Source organism: Corylus avellana, chromosome 1, assembly GCF_965113065.1.
Source record: "Corylus avellana chromosome 1, dhCorAvel1.hap1.2, whole genome shotgun sequence".
NCBI classification, from domain to species: Eukaryota; Viridiplantae; Streptophyta; class Magnoliopsida; order Fagales; family Betulaceae; genus Corylus; species Corylus avellana.
In genome coordinates this window covers 17,148,480-17,170,222 of record NC_142490.1, presented here as the reverse complement: position 1 = coordinate 17,170,222, position 21,743 = coordinate 17,148,480, and positions in this window count along the sequence as shown.

The following is a 21,743-nucleotide window of genomic DNA, read 5'->3' as shown; positions in this document are numbered from 1 at the left end:
TGATGAAGAAGAAGGTTTTGGGGGAAGTTTTACCATCTTCAAGGTAATCCTTTGTAATACCCCTATAAAAAAACCCTTGCCTTAATAGATTAATGACTCAATACGACAAAACAGTTGATGACTTCATAAAACATAGTTTTAAACCAAAAGGCCTAAACCCCTTAAGAATAACCCACCTTCTAGAAGTTTCCAAGCCTAACTAAGAAAAACCCACTTTCTGACCAAACGTTCGCTAGGGACCACACGAATGTTCATTGACTAGTCTTTGACCCAGTGGGCAATACCTCAGAACATACGCCTGAAACCTTTTATTCAACATGTAATAGTACCCGAACGTTTGCCACATAATACCAAACATTTACTACCAACTCTGAAAAGCATTTTTAACCTATTCTCCACTTTTCCAATGTAAGACACGCCCCAAACCCCTATATATGGCTCCCATTCGATCTTCAGTCTCCCCTGGACTCAAGAAACCCTAAAAACTTAGTGTTAGGAGTAATTTTATGAAGGAATGAGGAGATTGGAGGAGTTGGCCATCTTCTAAGGTAACTTCAAGCCCTTTTCCATAACTTTCATCTTGTTCTTACTGCCTTCCTAATGTTATAAAGTTTTAAAGATGCTATGACAAGCCTTGTACCCATTTTCTTACAAAACTAAAAAACGTTTTCAAAAGAATTTAAAGCGCCTCTTTGAAAGATTTACCTCTTCCAACGGTTGCTCTTCTTCATGAAAAATTGCAATACACTCTTGAAGATGTATCTCTTCCACTTACCGCCTCAATCTGTCATGCTCTTTAGGACTCTTGTTGTAGTGCGGATGATTAGGAAGGTTAGAACCTCGCACCAAAGCAAGTTGAGGTTGAACACCTTGCAACGGGGGCATCTATTTTGGTAATTTTGCTAAGAACACGTTGACAAATTCCTCTAACACCTTCTTTACTGGTTCTGGTACCACCCCCTTGACGCTACTTCCCGTACCCGTCAACTTTCACTTTGGCACAAAGGATTGACCACCCCCTTGTGAAGGTTTTGGCTCCGCCTCTTAGCTAGGTAGCAACATCAATTTGATTTTACCAACCATGAAGCAGTACCTATTCTTTGTTTCATCGTGAATTGCAGCCTGCTCATGATGCCACAGCTTTCCCAACATAGGTGACATGTATCCATGGCGATCACGTCACACCACACATCATCCCGATATTTAGCTCCAATGGAAAAGGACACAAGACAACGTTTAAAAACATTTGCCTCAGTTCCTCTTGTGAGCCTTTCTACCCAATAGGGAGTAGGATGCCTCTTGATTTGAAGCCCCAATTTTCGAACCGCTTCCTCCGAGAATACATTCTCACAACTCTTTGGATCGATGACAAGCTTGGCCACCTTGCCTCCCATGGTGCATGTAGTCTGAAATTGTTGACACATTCCTCCAATGCATCGGGACACCGATTGATACTTGACCTATGTCGCCTCCCTAGGCACCTTCTTTTTGTTGGACTTTTCTATTTTTTCTTTCACAAATATAGACCATTATCTCCTATTCTGTGACTTTGGCACATGGTATAACTTATGGGTAAGAAAACAACTTGCATGTGTTTCAATAGTTTCTCCCAACTATTGATATTCAATTTACCTTGCCGCACCCTAGTTTGTTTTAGTTGCCGCCACCACGCCGCAACTCTTCCTCTGAATATGTTTACCACTAAAGAGACTCGTCGTTCATTGGGTACCCCTTTGAAGTCAAGAACCTCTTCAACAATAACCACCCAATCAAGGAACTCTTCGGGTTGCAAGCAACCTTGGAATTTTGGGATGTCGAGCTTGACGGCTGCTTCCCATAGAATAGCATGAGCTTGATCTGTAGGAAACTTCCTCTGCACTCCGCACCTCACAAAAAGATTGACATGTTCATTATCGACGATAAATTTGCCTTCCACCACCACGTATTGCGGCCTTCATTGGCGACGACAACCATTCGAAACACCACCCATGGGCGCCGCAAACGAATCCCCGGTTTCTCCTTACATGCTATCTATGTGCACACGTGCACTTTGTTCATGTCTGCACAACGATTTTCCATCCCCATTCATGAAAAGTAACTTGGGCTCTAGTACCAGCTGATGTAGTGTGACTTAGTGCGCTGTAGCGAATAACAACAATAAAGAACGGATAGGTATTTCTAGATCTTGATTATATCAAAGGATCTAGGAAATCTACTCTAAAACGCTAGATACTCTCTAGGTTTTGAAGGAAAAACAGAAGGACGCTCAACTCTGAGGCTTCTTATTGAACAAAACTTACATATAATCAAAAGCAACATTTTAGGGTCTATAAAACATGTATTTATAGGCCCCCAAACCCTGAACCTAATAATAATATGAAATAGAGTCGGTTTCAGCAAAACTGTGCGGCGCGTCTGCAATCTCATCCGAATGGGGTTGCGGATGAGCCTGTCTGTTGCTCCTCGGCTGCAATCTCGTCTGAACGAGATTGCACACAAACAATTATGCCTAACTTTCTAGCCTTCTATTTATGGCCCATTTTGACCTAGTAAACATTTGAATTAGATAAACCTCGTGAAACATGATTTTGTAGATATTTGAATGAGCTTTCCAACACTACCAAGGTTGCTCCAATCCAAGGTCTGAAACTCCAGATATGGTCTTTTTACTAGAACTCGTCAGGTGCAAGTTTTCCCCTACATCATCACTCTTCTTTATGGAATCCTTAGCTTTCTGATCTACATCACTGCACTAACCCTAAATAGAATGGTTTGGTTTAACAAAACTTTAAGGTAGTAGTTGAATAATAGACGTATGAAATAACTCAATGAAAACTCTGGCTTCAAGTAACTGTTGTTCGTGTTACAATGTGCCAAATGATCTCCTTTTTCCCTTTTTCCCATGGAAAAAAGAAAAGAAAAAGAGTGCCAAATGAGCAATGGCACCACATATCCCTCAACAGGGAGAGAATAGAGGTGCATAATGGATTATGCAGTGTGGCAAATGATTAATTTTATTTACTTTTTACCAAATGATCAATAGCACCAATACGCACTACAAGAAATTTGCTCATTAGCGGCGACCCAAAGTCGCCTCTAATGAGCAAAAAGTCGCCACTATTGATAAATAGCGGCGACCCTTGGCCGCTATTTAGTTGGCGGTATTAATCCGACACTGATGCTCAATAGCGGCGACATTTGGGGTTGTCGCTAATGGCCCATCATTAGCGGTGACTTAATTACATTTTTTTTGTTGCCACAAAAAAGGTTGAAATGGGCCGTATGTCGCCGCTGATGATGATCAATAGCAGTGACAAAAATGTCGCCACTATTGATGTTTCTAAATAGCGGCAACAAAAGTCGCTGCTATTGACCATTCTTGGTCACCGCTATTGATGGACAATAGCGGCAACAAAAAAGTCACCGCTATTGATGGTCAGTAGCGACGACCATAATGTCGCCGCTATTGACCATCAGCCGCTATTGATGGTCAATAGCGGCGACATTATGGTTGCTGCTATTTAATCGTAACAATAAAAAAATCATTAGCGGCGACCTCAATGTCGCCGCTAATGATTAAAAAATAAAAAACCCTGTTTATAATAGATGTTATATAGCAGTTATGGGAATTACATCAAGCCTATTTATAGTCAAATCGCTAGAGATAGCTAAAGTTAATTGGTGCAAGCATTGGATATGAAAGGACAAGTGGATTCAAGAATTCACTTATTATCATGGAACAAAAAGTGAAAGAAGGAAACAATAACACAAAATAATGACATGTTGGGGACGTCTGAACAATAAGGTTATAATCAAAAGTAAACTCATGCCAAGTTAATCAAACTAAACCACCCAATCCAAGGCTTGCCTTTGAATTGTGGACCTTAAGAACAACAAACCTTACATATATTGAAGGATGTGAGTGCTCACCTATGGGCACAAACTATGTCCAAAGAAAAATAAAGGACTTCATCTCATCAAGCAAAGGCCTAACACTATCTTTTATTCAAATGCTTCTAGTATTTTCTATTTACATGCATGCAAATTCTTATAAAGAGAAGAGCAACTCACATAACGGTGAAACATCTCTACAACCTCCACAAAAGTTGAGAGAAATCTTTGGCAGAGAAAGAAAGACAAAAGGGAATCTAATATACATGTAAAAAAAACAAGTAAAAGGCTCATAAAAGACAGACACCTCATACTAGTCTTCATCACAAAGCTAGCAAACAAACAACACACAATCGCTTCAAAGAAACTCCACAAAAATTACCCACACTACCACCAACTAAAGCCACAAGACCAAAATATTAAAATTAAATGAAAAAGGTTGCAATACAACAATTTCATTACATATCATTATGAAGATGTCTTTCAACTTTTTTAATCTTCTTTTTTCATTTCCTTTCTTTTCACTCCAATACTTTTAGTCTTATACTATGGACAAAAAACATACTTGAAGCAACTATGGGCCAGAAGCAAATAAATTACAATAATAACCCCTGTAGGATCACGTTGTGCTAATTACAATTGACATTAGTGCTCATGACATAAATCATAATCATACTGATTTTTGTGTGCGTATGTTTATTAAACCCAATAGAGCACAAATAGGCAACATTTCTTTATACATATATTGTTGAAAATTATGACCAAGAACTAGAAAAAGTAATGGAGTTAGTCAATGTTTGCTGATTCCAACAATCACCCACGAAAAATTTTGTTGAATGAAAACTAACTAGTGAAATCATCACTGCAAGTTTAAATTGGATAAATCCGGAGAAATTCACAAAAACTGAAATATCATTTAATAAAAAACAAATGTTGAAAACAAAATTGAAGAAAACAGACAAAAATTTAAAAAAAGACCATCCAAATGAGACCTTCTTGGGGTGTCAAACTAGTTCTTAGATCTAACTGCAAGCTGGGTCTAGCTCACTGATCTGAAACAAATAATCACATGAACAAACTAAAACCAAAATAAAAAAAAAATAAAAAAAAAAAAAAAAAAAAAAAAGAATAACTAAGACTAAAAGCAATTCTTTTTTCCTGAAACAAATAACTTAAGACAAAAAAAAAAAGATCCTTGACCTTAATTACCACAATCAAACACAAACACAAACTTATATGATTAATGAGGTCACAAACGCAAACCAACAAATAAATATAATCAAAAACCGAACACTCCAATTCACATTCTACTCATCCTTATAACTCCATGCAAGCCTCCCGCTCGCTACATTTCACAGTACTTCCACCAACAAGTGAGTGACAATAGGTATGAAATAACTTACCATCAATTGAGTCCTTTAGTGCAACAATTTCTTGCCTATCTTTCTCTCCTGCCATTCTACATACACTAAAAAAAGAAAATAGTCTTATATACTTGTATTAAATGGAATTAACTTCCACCAACAAGTGAATAACAATGGGATTGAAATATCTTACCCATTGTTATTTGAGTCCTTTAGCGCCACAACTCCTTGCACATCTTCTACTCATGACATCCTGTATACACTTAAAAATGAAATATTGTTATATAATATTACTCTCTTGCATTGTTTACTCAACTTGATAAACATGTCAAGAGAGGTTCACTAACTCAAAGTTCTTAAACAAAAAAACTGTTTGAAGTTCTGACCTTCTAGCACAAACCAAATTTGTTATAATCTTTGTAATATTAAAACTTCTTCAACAAAGTACAACTAAAGTACCCTTCAAGTTCTTAAACATTCAAACTATTTAAAGTTCTTACCCTCTAATACAAACCAAATTTGTGACAAATCTTAATAATATGTTAAAACAAAGTCATAAACAAAATACAACAAAAGCTCTTTCAAACGTTGCTTCCGCTTGCTTGAGATCCATAAGAACTCCCTCCAATCCTAAGAATAATAGAATTCATATCATAATCAATAATCTTTCTAACAATTACTTGATATGTGCGTGAAATAAATAAATAAGTGATAGGCAAGATTCTTTTACCCTCCTATATGTTTTAGCAGCATTTTCATTTGTGCTTGCATAGCAGCTTGAGATGCTTTTCACTCTATAATATGGAACTATTCAACTTGGAACTATTTACCAACATCTAAGATACATAAGGGTTATGACATTAAAGAGGCGTGCTGAAGATGTCTTTTTGGAAGTCATGTCTTTATTCTTTTGGGATTAGAGTCAATAATTGATTAATTTGAAGCTGCCTCTTACAGATGGCAATGAAGGGCCTTAGTGGACTATGGACATTGGACTTTAATCCCAGGAGTGGCAATTACAAGGTTGGTGATGTACGTCACCAAATATACATCACCAACTCTTTGTAGCAAGCAAATGACATACCTTTGACCCCATGTGCCAGTTAATCACTAAAACCTCAGAAAATATCATAAAATCAGGCCCCACCCAAAGTAGAACAAAAGAATTCTTTATATGCAGAATAAAATTCTGTTTACTTTTATTTTATTTTTTGGTTGATTGATTAAAATAATGCTTAGTGGAATATTTAAGATATTTATTAGAATGCTGTTATTGAACACGCTTTTGGGATATAGGCTATACCATCATATTGGAGTATTAAAATATTAAATGATAAAATATCTTGTTAATCATCTAAATATCATTAGAAACCTTTTGGATATATATTGGGTAGAGCGATGTTGTAATAATGCTTTAAAGGAGCATTGCCTGTTAATGTTTTATGGAGGTATTTTTTTAATTTTTGGTTTGCAAAAGTGTTTTGTATTTGAGTTATTCGTAAATGTTTCCGGTTTGAGAAGAGAAAACAAAAACATTCAAAAGATTGCAAACAAATGAACTTCCTTAGCAATGTTCTCCATCAAATCCGGCACCTCTCATCAAGTAACAAAGCAAGGGCTCTTTGCAGAATTGAAACAGGCTATAGAGGAATTAGATATATGCACATCAGAAACCAGTTGGCTATTCTATCATCATATGGGTATATAGACAACCCATGGCCATATGGCCTAAATGGATCAGAGATATGACTAATTAAACTCAGTATAATCATGCACAAAGTCAAAACCTTAGTCGCTAGGCTTTAATTCAATTAATTTCTCAATACCATTTCCATAATGCTTTTAACCAGAAAAGAAAATCATCAAAACCAAAAAAAAAAAAAAGGGTAATAATAATAGGAAGGGAATCTGAAAGGCAAAAATTAGTAGTAATGGTTACAAAGGGCAATGCCTGAAAATGCAAATCCATAAACCTCTAGAAATAAATCAGCTAGCACGCCACACAATATAATAGATTTGATGCATCTTTATCATCCAACTAGACCTAATTGAAAACTTGAAAGAATGGGCATAAAACCAAAGTTTGAAACTTTGAGCTATCAGATCTCACACTCACAGCATTGCAAATTTTGTTTTTTTTGTTTTTTTTTAAATCTAAATTGGTGGCTTATTAGTTGCTCTCTCATATGTATATGCTTTTCCTCCTATGTATAAGCAACCAGTGACAGATTTGAACTTTGTCAATTTTGTTACTCTTTTCTATGAACATTCTCAATGAAGTTGGATATTTTTTCCTCATTCAAAGTTTGACTTGTTTAATTGATTCACAGTTAAACATAATTAAAACAAAAAGGGGTACCAATTGTTTCTTTTTGAATCCTTATATTATCCTAAATTTTTGACATGCCTATCGATTGGCAATTGGCAATCAGAAAGTATTTATCTTACTCTTGACTGTTAGCATACATTAGCTTCATATTCGATTATGTGATTAGTTGATGCTGATTTTGGTTGAAATCCACGTATTGCTTCTACAAAATGTTGCATACTATGTTTGGTAGGAGGGAAGGGAAAAAAGAGTTAGTCAATAAACATTATGGCTATGGGCTTTGCTTTTAACACGATTCATGTCTAACCATGAAAAAGAAAAGAAAATACATTATCCTCGTAGAAAATAATGTGTCTATATATATATATAAAGAAATAAGAGAAAAGACTACAAAAAAGAAAGAAATTAAAGAATTAAAGTGTGTACTCATGCAGGATCAAAAGTGGAAGAGCTTGGTTCCCTGTATTATATAACACTAATTATTAACATTATAATCCTGAACCCCCAACCCATTAACATTATTGAACACAAACTCACCTAGAGAAGCCCAATAGTTGAATGTCCATAGGTACTAACAAAATACATATTCACTAATTAATGGGACACAGTAGCAGCTCTTTTGCCCAAAGTAGTAATATCAAACATGTTGGAACAAATCTGTGAATCAGAGGTCCCACATGATGCTACTTGAACATTATCATCAGCTCTAGGTTCACTACTCCTACTTCCATATCAAAGAGATAGAATGGAGTCGCGATGGCAACCAGCAGAATCAGTGGCAGCCAAAGGGTCCAAAATATTTAAGATACATTTTCTTGAGTTGAGTATTTAAGATACATTTTCTTGAGTTGAGTATTTTCCTAAGGTGTCCTAAGAATACTGACAGCAACTTCTCTTCACTTTTTCCTAAATTTAAATTAAGAACCAAATTACTTTTTATTTAATTCCCTATCCAAATACACTCCTCCATCATTTCTCTTAATATTTCTCTATACTATTAAAATATTATTGTTTTACTTTTTCTTTTTCGCTTAAATCATTTATTTATTTATTTTTTATATGTTTTTTCATCCCTCTTTGTCTCCTCATCTCTGTCTTCTGCAAGATCAAGTCCACTCCCACCTTTCCAATTCAGATGCATAATAAAGATTGGAGCCCCGTTTTTCTAGCAGTGAAGATTCAACAATAATTCGACACATTCATAAATAAACAGTTCACAAAGATTTCAAAAAAATACAAAACTTCCAGAATCGCTTTGAACTTCCAGGACTTCCACAAAACTTATAGAATCTCTTACCACGAGAACGCGAACAGTAACTAGTCCTTGACCACCTCGGCCAAATTCATGATCCAAGCGGAAGTCTATCCAACAAGCAAGAACACTACGAGATTCAGAGCAAAAGCGCACAAAGAGCACTGTCAGAAAGCTGTCTTCACACTTCTGAGCTTTTAACTGACGTTAACAATCAAACCATAGAGGCATCTTAAATACTCAACTCAAGAAAATATACTCAACTCAATTGATAGATCAAACTACTAGAAAGTCTATTAACAAGAAACCAAATCAGAGTTCATACCGGAGAGAGCTACGCCGGAGAGAAAGCTACTGGAGAGAGTTGAGTGCGCCAGAGAGAGAAACGGGCGCCGGAGTGAGTGATTTTTTTTTTCTCTTGTCATATGTTTTTATTATTATAATATTAACTAAAAATTTCCGTTTAATAAATTTTTATGATAAAGATCATTAAGTTGATATTTATCTTATAATTAATCATAAAATAATACAAAATTCAAAGATAATATAAGATCAATATAACTAAGGCACTAAGATAATATAAAAAGCTTACAGTTCAACTGAATGTTCGATTGAACCTTCAATTGTATCCAGTTTGATCTATCAATTGATCATATCACGATCAATCGAACTAATTCACTAGGATCGATCGGATTTTTTTGTTTTTTTTTTTTAAAAAAAAAAATTCTCTTGTAATATGTTTTTATTATTATAATATTAACTAAAAATTTCCATTTAATAAATTTTTAAGATAAAAATCATTAAGTTGATATTTATCTTATAGTTAATTATAAAATAATACAAAATCCAAATATAATATAAGATCAATATAACTAAGGCATTAAGATAATATAAAAAGCATACAGTTCAATTGAATGGTTGTTTGATCCTATCACGATCAATCGAACTAATTTACCTGAATCGATCGGATGTTTGATCGATCATTTTGTCCTATCACGATCAATCTAACTAATTCATTAGGAGTGATCGGATGTTTGATCGATCTTTTGATCCTATCACGATCAATCGAATTAATTTAGTAAGATCGATCGAACATTTAATTCTATCAAGATCAATGAAACTAATTCATTAGGATCGATCAGATGTTTGATCGAACATGTGATCCTATCACGATCAATTGAATTAATTCATTAGGATTGATCGGATGTTTAATCAATCATTTAAACATATCACGATCAATCGAACTAATTCATTTAGATCGATTGGATGTTTGATCGAACATTTGATCCTATCACGATCAATCGAACTAATTCATTTAGATCGATTGGATGTTTGATCGAACATTTGATCCTATCACGATCAATGGAACTAATTCATTAGGATCGATCGGATGTTCAATCAATCATTTGTTCTTATCAAGATCAATCGAACTAATTCACCAGGATCGATTGGATGTTCGATCTAACATTTGACCCTATCACAATTAATCGAACTAATTCATTAGGATCGATGTTTGATCGATCATTTGATCATATCATGATCAATTGAACTAATTCACCTGGATCGATCAGATGTTTGATCGATCATTTGATCCTATCACGATCAATCGAATTAATTCACCAAGATCGGTAGGTTGTTTGATCAAACATTTAAATAAGAATAAGAAATAAAAAACTTCAATAATAATTAATAAGAGAATTTGTTTTCTTTAAAAGAAAAAAATAAATATTGATTTTTTATATAAAATAAGAATAGAAAAATAGAAAAATAGAAAAAATTCATCATAATTAATATAAAAGAAATAATGACGTATTATTGGTGGTGAATTTTTGGTAAATAATTTTTTCTATTATATATGTAGGGTCAATAGCATCGCCCCAATATTTATTAATTTTTTTTTTTTTTTTTTTGAGGGGTAAATAGCGGCGACCCTAAAGTCACTGCTATTTTCCAGTCATCAGCAGCGACCCATAGTAGTCGCCGTTGTTTACCTAATTAGCGGCAGTTCTATGGTCGCCGCTAATGAGTTTTTAATTATTTTAATCTTGTCAATAGCGGCGACCCTTAAGTCCCTGCTGTTGACCCTCATTAGCGGCGACTTTATGGTCGCTGCTAATGAGTTTTTAATTATTTCAATCCTGTCAATAGCGGCGACCCTTAAGTCACTGCTATTGACCCTCATTAGCGGCGACTTTATGGTCTCCGCTAATGAGTTTTTAATTATTTTAATCCTGCCAATAGCGGTGGCCCTTATGTCGCTGCTGTTGACCCTCATTAGCGGCGACTTTATGGTCGCCTCTAAAGAGTTTTTAATTATTTTAATCCTGCCAATAGCGATGGCCCTTATGTCGCTGCTGTTGACCCTCATTAGCGGCGACCTTATGGTTGCCGCTAATGAGTTTTTAATTTTTTTTTTTTTCTTATGTCAATAGCAGTCGCCGCTGTTGACCCTCATCAATGGCGACTTTATGGTCGCCGCTAATGATGCTTAATAGCCGCCGCTATTGTTGTTGCTGCTAAATAATATATATATATATTTTTTTTGTTTTAAACGTCCACTATTAGCGGCGACTCAAAAGTCGCCGCTATTAATGGGTCATTAGAGGCGACTTAAAAAAGTCGCCACTAATGACCCCCCAATAGTGGCGACCAAATTTTTTTTGTCGCTAAAGACCATATTGCTTGTAGTGACATATTCACCAGAGAAATTGTTAGGAAGGCGAAAGGCAAGCAAAATATTAGTAATAAAACAGGCTATATACATTAGCTGCCTCATCAAACTATGCATATGTTCAATTATATCAGGTATTTGATTAGCACTCGCCAATAACAAACTGTGGAATTTCTTATCCACGGAAGAGCCACAGCCCCTTCACCTTGAATGGTGGCTTTGAGCCAATAACACATGTTAGGGCATTTTTTGGTCCAACAGTCTCCAATTGGTGTGATCTGGACGTCTTCCGAGATCGAGCCTGAAAAAGACAAACTAGGCAAACACCAAGAGAAAATGCCCTGTTTTTAAGTGTGATCTCCCTCCGACGCTTAAGTAAGGCACTGAGAAAATATGTATAAGTGCTATGATTAAACATAAGTTTGATACCTGGGGTTTGGCCTATAAATAGGCTGACTGGTTTACCCGGATTAGAGCTCTTCCTTTGATATTATCTTTCTCAGTGATGATCCTATCTGAGTCTTGTAGTTTGATCCTCTCTCTCTTTGGTATTATCCATGTAGCTTGATTTGAAGTGAGAATAGCAGTTGTATGTGAGCTCTAACATTATCCATGTGATATTGGATAACTGTGACAAGAGTTTCTAACCCAGTGGAAGTCATCTACTGAGCGCTGAGAGTTTGGATAACTGACGATGTCTGTTTGTAATGATAATTGATCCTTGGGAAGTGAAGGGTTTGATATTCCTAGGGAGTCTGTTCCTGGGTGTTAGTCCTCAGTCAATCGGGCCTTTGTAGTATTTACTGTTGATTCTTCTGGGCTGGATCTCTATTAACTGTAAAGCCTGCTGATTGGGACTTAGATCATGGCCTTATGGATGGGTTGTAAGCCTTCAGGTTACCAAGCCCAAATGGGATACATTTATTCCTAACAACAAACATCTTCCCAAATGCATACTTACATGCTAAGAGAACATGTGTTTGTGGTTGAATATTGTATTCGCTGTGCCTCTATCGGTGGCTCTTCTTTTGTATTTATAATCAAGAGTTACAAGAGTTTGTGTAAGACCCAAGAAAATAATTAAGTTTCTTACTAGTAACCTCATAGTAATTTGAATTAATTAGTAGAATAAATAATGCATGGAATAATTTAGAATAATAAATATAATAATAATAAAGACTTTATCATAATTGAGATATATATGAGGTTGATTAACTAATAATAATTTTAGTGTGACAATTGATCAATAAATAAAATAGGTTAATAGTACTAAAATAATAAAGTGTAATAATAAGTCCTAGTGTGGTAAATGATTATATGTATGGGTAAATTGTAGTTGAAAAAAATGGTAAGGGTGAAATATGAAATTAAGAAAGATTAATTAAATGTAGTGGGGGGTAATCTTGCAATTCTAAATAGATGGAGCTTTAAAATAGAAAGGGAATCTTATCCCATGCCTCGTGTCGGGCTGTCATTGGCCATTGGAGATATCTTATCTCCTTAGTTTTTTTTTTTAAAAAAAAAAATGCAAAAGGGCAAAGCCTTTTGGTGGTTCCACGTGCATCCTCTCCCCCCCTTCTCTCTTTCTTTCTTTCCTCCTTTCTTTCCTTTCTCCCTCGCCTCATCTCACGCATAGCTCATTTCTTCTCCTCTGTCTCACACTTTCTTCTCCCACACACATACACATGGCCTAGTGAGAGAGAGAGAGAGAGAGAGAGAAAGAGAGAGCGACTTGCTGCCGTGTAAGAAGAAAAAGAAGAAAAGAGAAAGAAGAAGAAATCTTGGAGGGATTTTGGCCATAGAAGCTTGTAGGGTATCTTTTCTTTGTGATTTCATCTTACCCATTGATTATAGAAAACGAAAATTACATGAATCATTAGGGATTTCTTTAGGTCCAAAAATTAAGGTTCTTGAAAGGGATTTTTTGGGGGATTTTAATAAGGTCCAAAAATTATGGTAATTTTAACAAGCCTAATTCCTAAAATTAGCTTGGGGCTTTTATATGTAGTAGATTGCTATGCATTATACAAGTTCCGGGTTATTGAATTAATGGGTTGAAAATCTAATTTTACCTATTGGTAATGGTAAAGTATGGACATAAACCCTAATTCTATATAATTTGAATTAATTTGGGGCTTCTGGTATGTAAACACTAGGAATGCTATTTGAATGGGTTAATTACATTTTAAGTATTAATTAATCATAGGCTTTCATGGGTTCTATGAAAATTGATACCTATGGGGTTTAGGTTCTAATATGTCATATTAGAATCATAATGATTATTGGAAGTATTATGGGTATTATAAAGTTGGGGGTAAATTGCTAGATTAAATGGCTTAGGAAGAAAATAATAATTTTTGGGCTAACCTATAGAACATGATACTTATAGTGCTCAAGTATTTTTAAATAGTGAGAGTTGAGCTAAGAATAGAACTTAATTATGTGTTTATTATGTAAATGCTTAGGTGTATAGCAGTTGAGTCAAGAGTTCACTAGAGGGTACTCAACTGAACAAGATAAGTATTTTACTTACTGGGCAAAGAGATATTATTTTTAAAATATAAAAGATGTTTTGAATGAATGGTTGATGTAAGGTGTTTTGTGATACTATGACTATTGATGAGGTTTCATGAGATATGTTGGATGAATGTTTGATGAAATGTTTCTATGAGCTTTGTGTGTTTGCAAGATAATGTGATGATTATGTTGTTATGAGCATTGGATGGTTCATATGGTTTATGACATGATTCTATATTTTCATGATATGAGTTATGATAGTATGAGTTCAAGGTTTTGTTAACATGAGCATGAACATGGCATGAGCATTGTTATGAAAGCGGGGTTCAACTCCGGTAGCTATGACAAGTCTCCTACCGTAGAGTTGACCCATGCATAACAGAAACGGGGTTTAACTCCGGTTGTGATGACAAGTCTCCTACCGCAGGGTTGGCCTTATATGTATAAGAGAAATGGGGTGACAACTCCCGGTAGTGATGACAAGTCTCCTACCGGAAGGCTGGCCTCATAATGGAAATGACACAAGATGATGAACATGAGCATGAGCATGTATAACATATGATTGTATGATGATGATGATTGGTTTTATATGAGCTCTTACTAGGCTTATCAGTATGCATATGTGCAAGATATGTAACTACGCATAATGCATATTGTTACGAATGGTTGTACATGATGATTTTTATGCTAGACGTACAAGTGTGCATATGAGATGGGAGATGTAACTGTACATATGTACATCGTTACGGATGGATGATGCACGATGACTTTCGATATATATTGTTTTGTTAAGCTATATTATATGTAAGTGTGACTAAAGTTAAATAGTTTATTTTGGATAAAAATAGTGAGTTCTATACTACTGAGCGTCTCTATTTTTATGGAGACGGCGGGCTCATAATTCTGCCTGTATCATGGGTGGTGGTGATTTTCATGGTGTAGACGATGTTATTGATGCAGGTACAGGGACAATAGATGATGACCCTGTGGCTATGTATATGGGTTACCACGGTGTCTGAGGCCTGGATACATTGGGTGTTTATTTTGTTGGACTAGTTGATAGCCCTCTTTTGTAGAGCATTCATGTATATGCTTGGACATTGTTGTTTTGTATATAGCTCATGTCGGATGTGACAATTTTGAATACCCATTCTTTTGTATGTAAGCTTTAATCACTTAGATGTATTAATCAGTTCTGATATGATATGTATGTCTAACGTTATTTATATCCCGCTGCAAAGTTATGAACTCTGACAAATCATTGATGATGCATGTAGCTCTGTGTGGCACATGATATTGTCAATCAGGTTAATGCATGGGTTCATAGCATATTGCGGTATCGCCATGCCACTTTGACAATCCCCTTTGGAATGGGTAATGCTTGTAAAAAAAAAAAAAAAATTTAGTCATGTTTTTATTAAGCGGGTCGTCACAGTTTGTCATGGAGATTAACTCCTATACATAATATAAACATAGAACAAAATACGATCTACACGTTATCACTTTACAATTGAATTAAAACTTGAGTTATTTACTTCTACTTGGTATATATATATATTAATTTGTAGAAAGGAAGCAAATATATTTTAGTCTAGTTTTAATATATCAAAGGAACACGGGAACAGGATAACAATTAACCTCACATGTGACCTATATGTTTTTTGTATGGACCACAAAACTGAAAGAGTAAGACCGAGTACCATTTATTTATAGTCCAAGAACCTAAGAGCTCTGTTACAGAGAGATTTACAAAGAGAACTGAAAGAGAAAACTATTAAGGAAGATTTACAGTAACCTAAAACAAGGAAAACTAATTAAGGAAATTGGAGAAGACTCAGGCTGTTAAGTAGGATGGCTGTGCGGAGTAGTCGTTGAACCTCGAAAGCTAGAAAATGGAGGCTGCATGGAAAGGCAACTGTTCACAGAAAACATGTATCAGTCAATGCGGTCAATCTCCTTCAATCACGAGATCAGATTGAGTCATGAGATTTGTTTTATTGGCTTGTAGGGGAGAAGGTAGCCGATGAGTCTTGAATCACTTTTGAAAAATCTAATTGACCCCAAATAACAGCTATTCTGAAAATATAGGTGTTTCACACAAAATTATGCGGGAATAGATTTGACCTTACAATTTATAATCAACCAAAACAGATATGCAATAATCAATAAAGAACACAGATATTTTGGTTACGAAGAGGAAACAAATGAGAGAACTCTCCAAAAGTAAAACCTCTCCGGGGCAGCCAAACCCAAGAAATTAACTTACTCAGTTAAAGAATAAAGGATTGCAAGAAATTCACACTTACAAAACTTTTGCAATTGACACTATTTTGTATAAGACAAGCGACCCACTTGCCTTCTACCACAATAGTCGTTTCCAAAGACAGCTGGCACAATCCTTCTACGTGATCTCCCTTCACTAGAACTCCAGTTGACTTCACTTAAATAATCAACAAGTAAAACAAATGATCACTCTAAGTGAGAGAACTAGCGATCTATATTAAGACTTTCTTAGCACACGACGGCGAACTCTAGATGCAAAATTCGTCCATTTCTCTTCTATAAAGATGTATTTATAACATCTATAAAACCCCAGACCTAGGCCCACATTAAAAGCACGTTTTGGGCATAAAATCTATGGGGTGTCCGAACAGGTTAAATGCCTGTCCGGACAGGGCCTTGCGGAGGACGAAAAAACATGTTTCTAGAACTGCTATCCGGACAGCCTTGGCAAAACGAGAATTTATGTTTCTAGAATTGCTGTCCAGACAGGGAAAGGGCCTGTCCAGACAGGGCTACAACGGAGGAAAAAACTGCATTATGGAAATGCTATTCTATCATGATCAACAACTTCGATCGATGAGCATTTGTGGTCCGATTGAGCCGAAACTTTGTAGGGATGTTCATGACACGTGAATCCTCATTGTGAGCAATGGAGATTGGATTTTGAACATTCTATATCAGTGTTTGAGCCCTTAAACAGTAGCCTCTGCATTTTGAAACCGAATTAAGCCAACAAATATACTTACAAACGCCCCCTTTTGCAATTCGGTGACAAAGCCAATATGCCGAGACATCCCATCATCTCCCCCCATGTTTACTCCTCCTTTTTGTCACAGAATGATAAAAGGTCTCTATGGTTCTTGAAACACTCACAAAATTCATCAAGGCATATGTGGAACAGGAATAAACAATGACCAGTAATATAACAGACTTGAATAGAATATAATCATGAATAGCTCACCAAATCTGTTAGAACACCAAACAAATATCATTCATAGATGCAACAAGTATATCAAAATCAAAATCATAATCATCTATGGTGTTCTATCTATTCACATCAAGGGCAGTAAAACACTAGTAAGCCCAAGGAAAGTCATAGAAACATTAATATGCTCAAAGCTACGAATGCATAATGAGTGAAATGCAAGATCATGAAAAACATTTCTCCCCCTCAAATTGAAACCCCAAAAAATAAATAAATAAATAAATAAATAAAAAATAAAAATTGACCACAAATAAAAACTTGTATTGATGTCCAACACCTCATGCGCGTCCTCATGAACACCCTAGCAAAACAGAGTGATCAACATACTACACAAACGTCAAAGATTCAACATATTTATGAAGCAAATTGTTCCGCAAGTGCAGCAAAGTAAGCAAGAACTCAATAAACCCATGCGAAAGGTGTAGTGTGTGAGACCTCCCATTAAATAAGATTTCATCATTAGAAAAGAACATAGACAGACAACTTGGATAGGAAAGACAAACAGTCTAAATCAATCAACAGTCAAACCTTATCATGCTAGGGCCTAGACTTCCTCATCTGATACACTCCTCCTAAGACAAATCATTCGCTTTTCACTATGTCCTTTAGTGACCATCTGTTTCCGCAATGATTTGGTCACTGATTCTTTCTATAAGGACACATTGAGGCAAACATAAGTCATTGTTTACATTTTATGCTTTTAGCATATTGAATTTTTTTTATTTATTGAATTTTCATATTTTTACTTTTAGCACATAGGAGAAAAATGCCGGAATGTTTAGGAGCTAGGTTCAACTAGCGAGTTGGTCAAGTTGATTAAACTAACACTGCCTATCTTCCTTAACAAAATATATATATATATATATATATATATATATATATATGAGAAAAGTCCACATACTCTCCTCAAACTACCACTCAATTGACAATGTCCCCCCCAAACTTTTAATTGTGACAATGTCCCCCCCAAACTACCAAAAATTGTTAATATTCCCTCCAATGATGAAATAACCCTTAGTAAATTTTTTTTTTTAAAAAAAAAAAAAACTAAAAACTAAAACTTCTAGAAAAAACCTAAAACTAACAAAAAAAAAAAAAAATCTCCAAACGATGGACAATTTTTTTTTTTTTTTTTAAATCAATTTTATAAGAAAAAAATTTTTTAAAAAAAAATCGATTTTTTTTTTATATAAAAATTGAAAATTTTGTTTTTTTGTTTTTTTTTTTTTAATTTTTGTTTTATAATTTTATTTAAATAAAAATTTACGTTTTAAAAAATAAAATTTTCGTTTAATAAAATAAAATTTTTTGTTTTTTAAAACTAAATAAAAAAAAAAAAAAAAATTTAAATATTATCTTTAAATTAAATTTTTTCGTTTTTAAAAAAATCTTTTTTTTTTTTTTTTGAATTTATAGGGGTATTTTTGTCTTATTGAGAAATCTATAGGGGCATTTTTGTCTTATTGCTAGTCTTGGGAGGACATTGACAATGTTTTGGTAGTTTGGAGGGGACATCGTCACAATTGAAAGTTTGGGGGGGACATTGTCAATTAGGTGGTAGTTTGAGGGGGGTATGTGGACTTTACCCTATATATATTGTATCAGAGCTTCCAAAAACATATCAAAAATACAAACCTAATAGGAGTATAGATTGTACAAATTCGATCATAAGAAGAATGACTCTTACTCGCTCAACAATATCCAGAAAAACAAAGCAGATCATTAACATATGAATCATCAGATGTAAAGTGCAAAATTGTTGACTCCACACATATGCAAGATATGCATTTAGAAACAACACACGAGACAATGAACATTGAACAAGGAAAGAAAAAAAAAAAAAAAAAAAATCACAAAAACATCAAAAAAAAAAAAAAGCCCTAAAATACCAAAGAGAAATGAAATATGCATAAATTCTAGGCATGTCATGTGCCCATCTAATCTAGGTGAGTCCGCTACCACTCCCCCTCAATGGGTGAATTGTATTAATCTTCTTGACCCAAACTTTCTTCACATCAGGGACAAATGTGTAACTCTTATTCAAGACATCTAATCGTGTTACTACGCCTCTCATCATATTGAATAATTTCTCATAACTATTTCTAGAAGGGAAATATTCTCTTTTAGGCTCATGACTGTTAAGCTGAAAACACTTAGAACAGATATGTCCAATCTTACCACAATTATGACACGTAAGAATAAACCTTTGAGAAGGTTGATTCCTTAACATATGCACACTTCTCGACTTAGAACTAGACACATAGGAATCAGTTAGAGTTCCCTTACCTTTTTCACTTTTGGAAATTTGAGGAGAAATTGCCTTCTTTTCAGCCAAGCTATCTTCTTTGTTCACTGGTTTCACAAAAATCATCTTTGAAGAAGAAGCAACATTAGTAGATAAAAAAGTAGATTTATCAAAACCCAATCCAGTTCTATCAAACAAATATTTCTAATTATGTAGCATTTGATTTAGCTTTTCACTAGAGAATTTTGTTAAATGATTCTTTGATTCATTCAGATCATTTTCTAAGGATTTCACTTTGGCAATTAGCATGTGATTTTTAGACATCAAAGTATTATGAGTAGCAAGAGAATTAGTTAAGGTGACAGAAAGTTGATCATTTTCAAGATTAACCTCTTTGAGGTTCTTCAAGTAGTGCTTATTCAGCTTTTTCAGCTTAGTGCATTCCACAAAGAGATTATTATAAGCATTTTGCAGATCATCTTCCTCTTCGGATTCATTATTGGACACAACCTGTTTGTCTTGAGGATTACACTCACTATCCTCTTGCTCACTCTCATAACTAACTCCAAACGCTAAGTAATTAACTCCCTGTTCAGCATCCTCCTTGTCTGACACATCACTTTGAGTCACATTAAATGCCTTGCCATTTGACTTTCTCAAGTTAGCACAGTCAACACGAATGTGCCCATGCCCTCCACATTCGTGACACTTGATACCTCTAGGTGACTTACCTTTCTCAACATTCTCAATTCTAGATTTCTCAGAAAATTGTGAGTTGCTATTTCTAAAATTTCCTTTCTTGGGTCTAAAGAATTTCCTAAACTTCTTAGCAAACATAACTATTTCTTCCTCATTTCCAGAATCCTCATAAGATGAACCACAAGAGTTAACCTTAACATTTTTCGCCTTAAGAGCAATATTCTTAGTGTTCTTGTGTTTAGGTAGAATTAGCTCAAAAGTCTGAAGTAAACTTGCAAGTTCTTCTACTCTCATTGTGTTTAGGTCTTTGCTCTATTGTATGGCAGCAATTTGAGGTATAAACCTCTCAGGTAACGACCTTAAGATTTTCTTCACAACTTTAGCATCATCCATTTTCTTTCCTAAATTGATAGTAGAGTTTCTAATGACACTAAGCTTTGAGTAGAATTGATCAAACATTTCATCTTCCTACATTCTAATCTCCTCAAACTAAGAAACCAACATTTGAATTTTTGAAGTTCTAACAACCTTAGTTCCTTCATGTGTGATTTCTAAAGTTTTCCAAGCTTTCTTAGCTATCTCACATCTAGAAATTCTTGAAAATTCCTCATTTGAAATAGATATGTAAATAGCATTTATAGCTTTGTCATTAGTAGTGGCATTAATCTTTTCCTCCGTTGTCGATTTAGCTATTGCTTTGTCTGGACGAGTCCATCCAGATTCAACAATATGCTAAACGCTAATGGATTTAAAGTATGCTCTCATACGAATTTTCCAAAGCGTATAATTCGTTATGTGAAAGACAGAAAGGGAATTAGGGACAACAATATGAGACATTTGATATGGAGTCTCGGATCACACTCAAAAAATAATTCATTCACAGAATGAACCCGCTCTGATACCAATTGGAAAAACCTAATTGACTCCAAATAACACCTATTCTGAATGTATAGGTGTTTCACACAAAATTATGCGGAAATAGATCTGACCTAACAATTTATAATCAACCAAAACAGATATGTAATAATCAATAAAGAACACAAATATTTTGGTTACGAATGCGGAAATAGATCTAACCTAACAATTTATAATCAACCAAAACAGATATGCAATAATCAATAAAGAACACAAATATTTTGGTTACGAAGAAGAAACCAATTAGAAAACCCTCTAAAAGTAAAACCTCTCCAGGGTAGCCAAACCTAGGAAATCAACTAACTCAATAAAAGAATAAAGGATTACAAGAAGTTCACACTTACAAAACCTTTGCAATTGACGCTATCTTGCATAAGACAAGGGACCCAATTGCCTTCTACCACAGTAGCCCTTTCTAGAGACAGCTAACACAGTCCTTCTATGTGATCTCTCTTCACTGGAACTCCGGTTGACTTCACTTTAACAATCAACAAGTAAAACAAATGATCACTCTAAGAGAGAGAACTAACGATCTATAATAAGACTCTCTTAGCACACGACGGCGAACTCTAGATGCAGAATTCATCCCTTT